Here is an 8637-nt window from a genome sequence, read left to right as displayed (position 1 = left end):
GGATGATATATGGAGATATAGCTTTAGTTTTATACAAGTGTTAACCAATTTTGCCAGCACCAATTACTGAAGAGGCTGTCTTTCTTCCATTCTAATTTTTTAGCTCCCTTATTAGGTTGCAATAGGTCTGTGGCTTCATTCCTGGGTCTTTAGTTCTATTCCATTGGTCCTCAGGTCTGTTCTTGTGCCAGTACCATGTTGTTTTGATTACTATGGCTTTGTAGTAGAGTTTGAAGTTTAGTATTGCTATTCCTCCAGCACTGTTCTTTCTGCTAAGGATTGTTTTTGCTATTCGGGCCTTTTATTGTTCCATATGAATTTTGGGATTGCTTCTTCTATTTACTTGAAGAATGAAGTTGGAATATTGATAGGTATCACATTGAATTTGTAGATAGTCTTTGGAAGTATTGCCATTTTCACGATGTTGATCCTCCCAATCCAGGAGCATGGGAGGTAATTCCACTTCCTTAGTTCTGCATTAATTTGGTTTTTCAGAATTTTAATGTGTTCATCTTTGAAGTCCTTCACTTCTTTAGTTAAGTTAATTCCTAGGTATTTGAGTTTTTGTGGGGCTATTACAAAAGGAATTGCTTTCCTGATTTCAGCCGTGCTCTTCTCATTGTTGACATACAGGAAAGCCATTGATTTTTGAGGCTTAATTTTGTATCGTGCTACTTTGCCAAAGTTTCAGATCAGCTCAAGTAACTTGGGAGTGGAGTCCATGGGGTTCTTTAAGTATAAGATCATGTCATCTGAAAAGAGGGAGAGTTTTACTTCATCTTTCCCTATTTGGATCCCCTTGATATTTTCATCTTGTCTTATTGCTATAGCTATGCATTCTAATACTAAATTCAAGAGAAGTGAAGAGAGTGGGCATCCTTGTCTCATTCCTGAATTTAGAGGAAATGGCTTTAGATTTTTGCCATTAAATATAATGATGGCTGTAGGTTTGTCATACACAGCCTTTATTATATTGAGGAATGTTACATGGATTCCTACTTTTTCCAGAGTTTTCATCATAAAGGGCTATTGGATCTTCTCCAATGCTTTTTCTGCATCTACTGAGATAATCATGTGGTTCTTATCCTTGCTCTTGTTGACATGATGGATTATATTGTTTTGTGTATAGTGAACCAGTTTTGCATCCCTGAAATGAATCCTGTTTGATCATGGTGTGTGATTTTTTTGATCAGTTGTTAAAGTTGATTGGCCAAAATTTTGTTGAGAAGTTTTGCATTGATGTTCAGACGGGTGTGTGTGTGTGTGTGTGTGTGTGTGTGGAGATGGTGGAGGAGAAGCTGGAGGCTAAACAAGCTGTCACATAGAAAGCAAGGAGACAAATCTGAGCACTTGCCGGTAGCCGCAACTGCGGTGGTGGCTGTGGCTGCAGCGGTGGCAGACATAGCCACCATACCTACAACAGAGAGTCCAGGATGAAGGCATCAGATGCAGCAGGCAAGCGGATTCTACTCAACACCAGCAAGAACTGACAAGGAGCAGATATCTTCATCCTCCAGATCACAGACCAGAGATGACCCAGGAACCAAGACTCTGATGTGAGTAGAACCCTGACATGCCATCCTCACTCCTCAGGGAGCAGAGGAGGGAAGGCCGCCCATCCCCCACCACCAGAGATCTCCATCTTTGATACTGACAAAGGCCCGGCTGAGCAGCTAGCTCCAACTCAAGCCTTGGAAGAAAACAAGAGTCATTTAGAAGGTCACAGGAACCTGACCTGACTTGCCAGGCTCAGCTCCACCCAGGGAAAAGAAACCCAGCCCAGGCAGAGAAAGCTCCACCCCACCCCCAGGAGTGACTTTCTTCACTGGGTAAACAGAGCCAGAGGTGGTCCCTCCCTACAGCAGCCTACACAATCAATTGAAATTCAGTAAACATAAACCCTGAGAATGGCTCCAGGCTGGGCTCTGTGAGTGTCTCAGAAGCTAGCTCCTCAGGGAAAAGCTACTGTCTGTTGAAAGGCCTCAACCCTACCCAGAACCTAGGCTCATCACAGCACCTCCAAACTAGAGGACACAGCCATCTCCCTCTTTTGTGATACTCAAAGTAGATCTCTCTCCCACTGAACTAGCCTGGGAGGAGGATAACAAAATCCTGGGTAAGGCAGAGCATTTTTCTGCCTGATCAAACAAACTGACTTAAGAAACCAATCAAGTCACAGAAAAACCAAACACCACAAGCAGACCAGAGACTCCACCAAGAGACTGGTTATGGACACAGGGGAGATACAGGATCTTCCCATCCCCCCCCCCAAAAAAAACCCAAAGAACTCTTTTTTGTACTTTTTTAATTTTTAATTTTTTAAATGGTTTTCTATTAATCTTTTATCCTCTCATAATTTTTATTTTAAGTGTATATGTGTGTGCTTTTTTATCTCTTCTGATCTTTTGGTCCTTTTTTTAAATTCTCTTCAGTTTTTTTCTCTTTCTTTTTTGCATGACTTAATTGTTGTTCTGCTCATCCCCAGATATATATCCTTCATTGATTATTAGATGTTATACCCCATTGTGTACACAATCAAGAAATTTATTACTCAATTCACAACCTCTTAGGCTTAAATTCTTTAATAGCAGTATTATCTCTTCATATCTATATAATTTTCAAGTAACTAATTTTTTTTTTTTTTTTTGTCGGTCGTGGGGCTTGAACTCTGGGCCTGGGCTCTGTCCCTCAGCTCTTCAGCTCAAGGCGAGCGCTCTACCACTTGAACTACAGCGCCACTTCCGGTTTTCTGGTGGTTTATTGGAGATAGGAGTCTCACGGTCTCTCCTGCCCGGGCTGGCTTTGAACCGCGATCCTCAGATCTCAGCCTCCTGAGTAGCTAGGATTACAGGCGTGAGCCACCAGCGCCCGGCTCAAGTAACTAATTTTAAGAAGTTTTATTTTTTAGTTTTTCATGTCTCCTTTCTATCCCTCCCCTCCTTTCATCCTATCCTTCTTCTCTCAATATCATTTCTTTAAACTTACATAATTTTTGTGTTTCACTTTTTAAATTTAAATTTTTGTTTTGACATTATTTCTTTTTTGTTTTATTTTTTAAATTTCTTTCCTATCATTCTGTCCAATCCATTTCCCTCTCTGGGATTAGGATTTAGTTAAATTCACTCTCCTTTTACCTCTTCACATGCCTCTAATCCTATTTTTACCCACATTTCTCCCTAAACCTAATAATTTCTGGTTTGCTAAATTCTTCTTTGGTGTTCTTAGCCCATTAATCCATAGTTGTTTGATGTTGAATAGATACTATCAGTTGAACTAGATTGTATCTGCAGCCATTTTGATTGTGCAACTACAGGACTCTGGTTGATGCCTTAAATTGTGATCTAGCACAAAATTGGTGTTACTTTCATGTCAAATGGGCAGAACAAGCCGGCAAGACACAAGAAAAATTGCAAGTCCGGGTATTTCAACTCCCACTCATGATAATCAGGTGACAGAACAGTTAATGAATAATCCAGAGGAGAGTTCCCAAAAAGCTCTTCAAACACTACTGGTAAACATGGTGAATGAAAAGATTGAAAATCTGCAAAGGACTCAGTGTGAGCGTGACAGGGAGAAAGAGGAGGCAAACCAAAGATTAATACAGGAACCTCATGAGTGTGAGGAAACTACTAAAAGATTGATACAGGAATTGCATGAGCAGGTTGAGAAAAGTCAAAGATTATTACAGGAATTGTGTGAGCAGGCTGAGAACAGTCAAAGAGAAAGACAGGAATTGCATGAGCAGGCTGAGAACAGACAAAAAGAAACAAAGGAATTGCGTGAGCAGGCTGAGAACAGTCAAAGAAAACTACAAGAATTGCGTGAACGTGAGGAAGTTAATCAAAGAGTGATACAGAGATTGCGAGAGTAGGATGAAAATAGGCAAAGATCAATAGAGGCATTCATGGAATCCATAAACAGACAGCAGAAAGAATTCAGGGACATCACAAAGGGAATGCTGAATGGAGCCCGACAGAAGGAATGGGAGTCCAAGGAAACCATAACCAATCAACTAAGTGATTTGAAAATAAACACTGAACACCAAATTAAGGAAGTAAAGAAATCCATACAAGATCTAAAACAAACTCCGATGAAGAATTTGAAGCCATCAAACCTAACCAAATAGAAGGAAAATAAATAAAAAACAAAGTAGAAAGTCTTGACAGTAGGTTAGACCATGCAGAAGATCGAATCTCAGGGATTGAAGACAGCCTAGATATTATAGAGACAGAACATACAACTATCCAAGACAAATCCAAGATATATGATAGATCGATTCAACATTTGGAAGACACCACCAGAAGGCCTAATCTGAGGATAATGGGTGTAGAAGACCACCTAGAGACAGAAGCTAAGGGTCTAGGAAATTTGTTTAACCGGATCCTAGCAGAGAACTTCCCAAACATGCAAAAAGATAGACCTATTCAGATACAAGAACCTTTTAGAACCCCAAATAGACCAGACCAGAACATGACATCCCACCGTCACATTATAATCCGCACAGGATCAATTCAAAACAAGGAAAAGATCCTTAAAGCTGTCAAGGAGAAAAGATCAATCACCTATAAAGGGAAACCAATTAGAATGACCTCAAATTTCTCAGCAGAGAAAATTAAAGCAAGAAGAGCCTGGAATGATGTATGCCATGCCCTAAAGACAAACAACTATCAACCAAGAATACTGTGCGCAGCTAAACTCTCCTTCATAACCGAAGGTCAAATAAAAACCTTCCCTAGCAAAGAAAAACTGAAACAATGTATCTCCACCAAACCAGCCCTACAAAAGATAGTTAAAGATGTCCTACACATAGAAAACCAACAAGACCACAATTAAGGCCAAGAAGCATCCCTAAACTGAGAATCCAAGAACCATAGGAAGAAGTCAGTTGTAGCCCCCAAGAAGGTGGATAAAATGGCAGGAACTACCAAACACCTCTCAGTCCTAACTCTCAACATTAACGGATGTAAATCTCCAATTAAGTGACATAGACTGTCTAGTTGGATTAAAAAGCAAGAGCCTTCTATCTGCTGCCTTCAGGAGTCACACTTTGCCCATAAAAACAAACACATTTTGAAAGTGAAAGGCTGGAACAAAATCTATCAAGCAAATGGCCCCCATAAACAGGCAAGAGTTGCCTGTTTATGAGAGAAGAGATAAAGAAGGTCGCTACATACTAATTAACAGATCTCTCCTTCAGGAGGATATTACAATTCTAAATATCTATTCAGCAAACAAGGAGCACCCAAATTTATCCAAGAAACACTACTTTTCCTCAAAGCTCACATAGATCCAAAGACATTAATTGTTGGGGACTTTAACAAACCACTATCCCCACTAGATAGATCAACTCTGCAAAAACTCAACAGAGAAACTGCAGATCTAAACAACTGCATAGATCAACAGGATTTAACAGACATCTACCGAATATTTCACCCAGCAGCATCAGAATACACGTTTTTCTCAGCAGCACATGGAACATTTTCCAAAATAGACCACATTTTAGGTCATAAAGCAAACTTGTCCAAATTCAGAAACATTGAAACTATACCTGGCATTCTCTCAGACCACAAGGGAATAAAATTAGAACTCAACGCCAAAAGCCACGAAAGAAAGTCGTGTAACACATGGAGGCTGAACAACACACTGTTGAATCACCAGTGGGTCATGGAAGAGATTAGAAAGGAAATTCAAATGTTCATGATATTCAACAAAAATGAACACACAAATTACCAGCTCCTCTGGGACACAGCAAAGGCAGTACTCAGAGGCAAGTTTATAGCTCTGAGTTCCTACATCAACAAATTGGAGAGAGCTGAAACCAGCAATTTAATGAGACATCTGAATTTCCTTGAAAAAGAGCAGCAAGATAAACCCCAATCCAGTAGATGGAAAGAAATAACTAAAACTAAAATCAGAATTTAACAAATTAGAATCCAAAAAAAAAAAAAACAACATAGAAAGAATCAATGAAACAAAGGGTTGGTTCTTTGAAAAAATTTAAAAAATTGACAGACCCTTATCTTATCAGAAAAAGAAAAGAACACACCCAAATAAATAAACTCAGAGATGGGAATGGAAACATCACCACAGAAACAACCAAGATTCAGAATATTATAAGAGAATACTTCTCAAAGCTTTATGATAATAAGTTTGAGAACTTGGCAGAAATGGACCTTTTCCTAGCAAATATACATATGCTGAAACTAAACCAAGATGAGTTAAACCATCTTAACAGGCCCATATCATGCATTGAAATAGAAACAACAATAAGAGACCTCCCTTCTAAGAAAATCTCAGGACCAGATGGATTTACAGTGGAATTCTACAATGCCTTCAGAGCAGAGCTAACACTAATACTCCTCCAGCTCTTCAATGAAATTGAAAGAGAAAGTTCACTACTGAACTCATTCTAGGAAGCCATCATGTCCCTCATCCCAAAACCAGGCAGGGAATCATCAAAGAAAGGGACCCATTTCTTTGATGAACATTGATGCAAAACTTCTCAACAAAATTTTGGCCAATCAACTTCAAGAATTCATCCCAAAAAATCATACACCACGTTCAAACAGGATTCATTTCAGGGATTCAAAGCTGGTTCAATATATGCATATCACTTAACATAATTCATCACATCAACAAGAGCAAGGATAAAAACCACATGGTTATCTCAATAGATGCAGAAAAAGCATTTGAAAAGATGCAACACTCCTTTATGATGAAGGTTCTGGAAAAATTAGGGATACATGGAACATTCCTCAATACAATAAAGGCTGTATATGACAAATTTACAGCCAGCATTATACTTAATGGTGAAAAACTAAAGCCATTTCCTCTTAACTCAGGAAAGACACATGGATGTACACTCTCTCCACTTCTCTTCAATTTAGTATTAGAATGCCTAGCTACAGCAATAAGACAAAATGCAAATAAAAAGGGATCCGAATAGGGAAAGATGAAGTAAAACTCTCCCTCTTTGCAGATGACATGATCTTGTATTTAAAGAATCCCACCGGGGCTGGGAAGGTAGCTCAGTGGTAGAGTGCATGCCTTGCAAGCATGAGGCCCTGGGTTCGATTCCTCAGCACAGCACCACATAAACAGAAAAAGCCAGAAGTGGTGCTGTGGCTCCAGTGGTAGAGCGCTAGCCTTGAGCTGAAGAGCTGAGGGACAGCGCCCAGGCCCAGAGTTCAGGCCCCATGAGCGGCAAAATAACAAAAAAAAAGAATCCCACGGACTCCACTCCCAAATTACTCAAGCTGATTCACATCTTTGGCAAATTAGCAGGGTATAAAATTAACCCTCAAAAATCAATGGCTTTTCTGTATGCCAACAATGAGAAAAGCGTGGCTGAAATCAGGAAAGCAACTCCATTCGTAATAGCCCAACAAAAACTCAAATACCTAGGAATTAACTTAACCAAAGAAGTGAAGGACCTCTATGATGAAACCTTTAAAAACCTGAAAAAGGACATCAAAACAGAACTTAGAAAGTGGAAAAACCTCCCATGCTCCTGGATTAGAAGGATCAACATCGTGAAAAAGGCAATACTTCCCAAGGCTATCTGCAAATTCAATGTGATACCTATCAATATTTCAACCTCATTCTTCAAGGAAATAGAAGAGGCAATTCAAAAATTCATATGGAACAATAAAAACTCCGAATAGCAAAAACAATCGTTAACAGAAAGAACACTGCTGGAGGAATATCAATACCAAATTTCAAACTCTACCACAAAGCTAAACTAATCAAAACAGCTTGGTACTGGCACAAGAACAGACCTCAGGACTAATGGAATAGAATTGAAAACACAAAAATGAACCTACAGACCTATAGCCATCTAATCTTCCATAAAGGAGCTAAAAACATAGAACAGAAGAAAGCCTCTTCAGTAAATGGTGCTGGCAAAATTGGTTAATCATTTATAGAAAACTAAAGCGAGATCCTTATATATCACCCTGTACCAGAATCAACTCCTAATGGGTCAAAGACCTCAGAGTCAAAGCAGAAACTCTGAAAACATTATAGGGTGGAATAGGAGAAACCATAGGTCTCCTTGGCACAGGCTGAAATTTTCTTAAAAGAGACCCAGAAACACAACAAATCAAAGAAAGGTTGGACAAATGTCACTGCATGAAATTGCAGATCTTTTGCATGGCAAAGGACATAGCTAGCAAGATCAATAGAAAGCCCCTGGATTGGGAGAAGATCTCCATTAGTCATACAACGGACAAGTGTCTCATATCTAAACTATACCTGGAACTCAAAAATTACATCACCCAACAACAAATCCTCAAAGAAACAAGTGCCCAATAAATAAGTGGGCTAAAGACTCACAGAGAAACTTCTCTGCAGAGGAAAGAAGGATGGCCAATAGACACATGAAGAAATGGTCAACTTCCCTAGCCATAAAAGAAATGCAATTCAAAACAACATTGAGATACCACCTCACCCCAGTTAGAATGGCTATAATCATGAACTCTAATAACAACAGATGTTGGAGGGGATGTGGACAGAAGGGAACCTTACTGCATTGTTAGTGGGAGTGTAAACTTGTTCAACCACTTTGGAAAGCAGTATGGAGGTTCCCCAAAAGACTCCACGTAGAGCTCCCCTCTGACCAAGCAATCCCACTTTTGG

At 39.4% G+C, this 8637-nt stretch overlaps 1 non-coding gene across 1 annotated transcript; it reads left to right on the top strand.

Annotated features, from left to right (window-relative positions):
- The first annotated feature begins 7014 nt into the window (after positions 1-7014).
- Positions 7015-7089, top strand: Trnaa-ugc (transfer RNA alanine (anticodon UGC)). The gene has a single exon. It is a non-coding gene; the product is annotated as a tRNA-Ala (tRNA).
- The last annotated feature ends 1548 nt before the right edge of the window (positions 7090-8637 follow it).

This window comes from Dipodomys merriami, unplaced genomic scaffold, assembly GCF_024711535.1.
Source record: "Dipodomys merriami isolate MVZ:Mamm:240054 unplaced genomic scaffold, mDipMer1.0.p SCAF_3, whole genome shotgun sequence".
NCBI classification, from domain to species: domain Eukaryota; kingdom Metazoa; phylum Chordata; class Mammalia; order Rodentia; family Heteromyidae; genus Dipodomys; species Dipodomys merriami.
The sequence above is the reverse complement of the archived record's forward strand: the minus strand, read 5'-3'. Positions and strand labels throughout refer to the sequence as shown.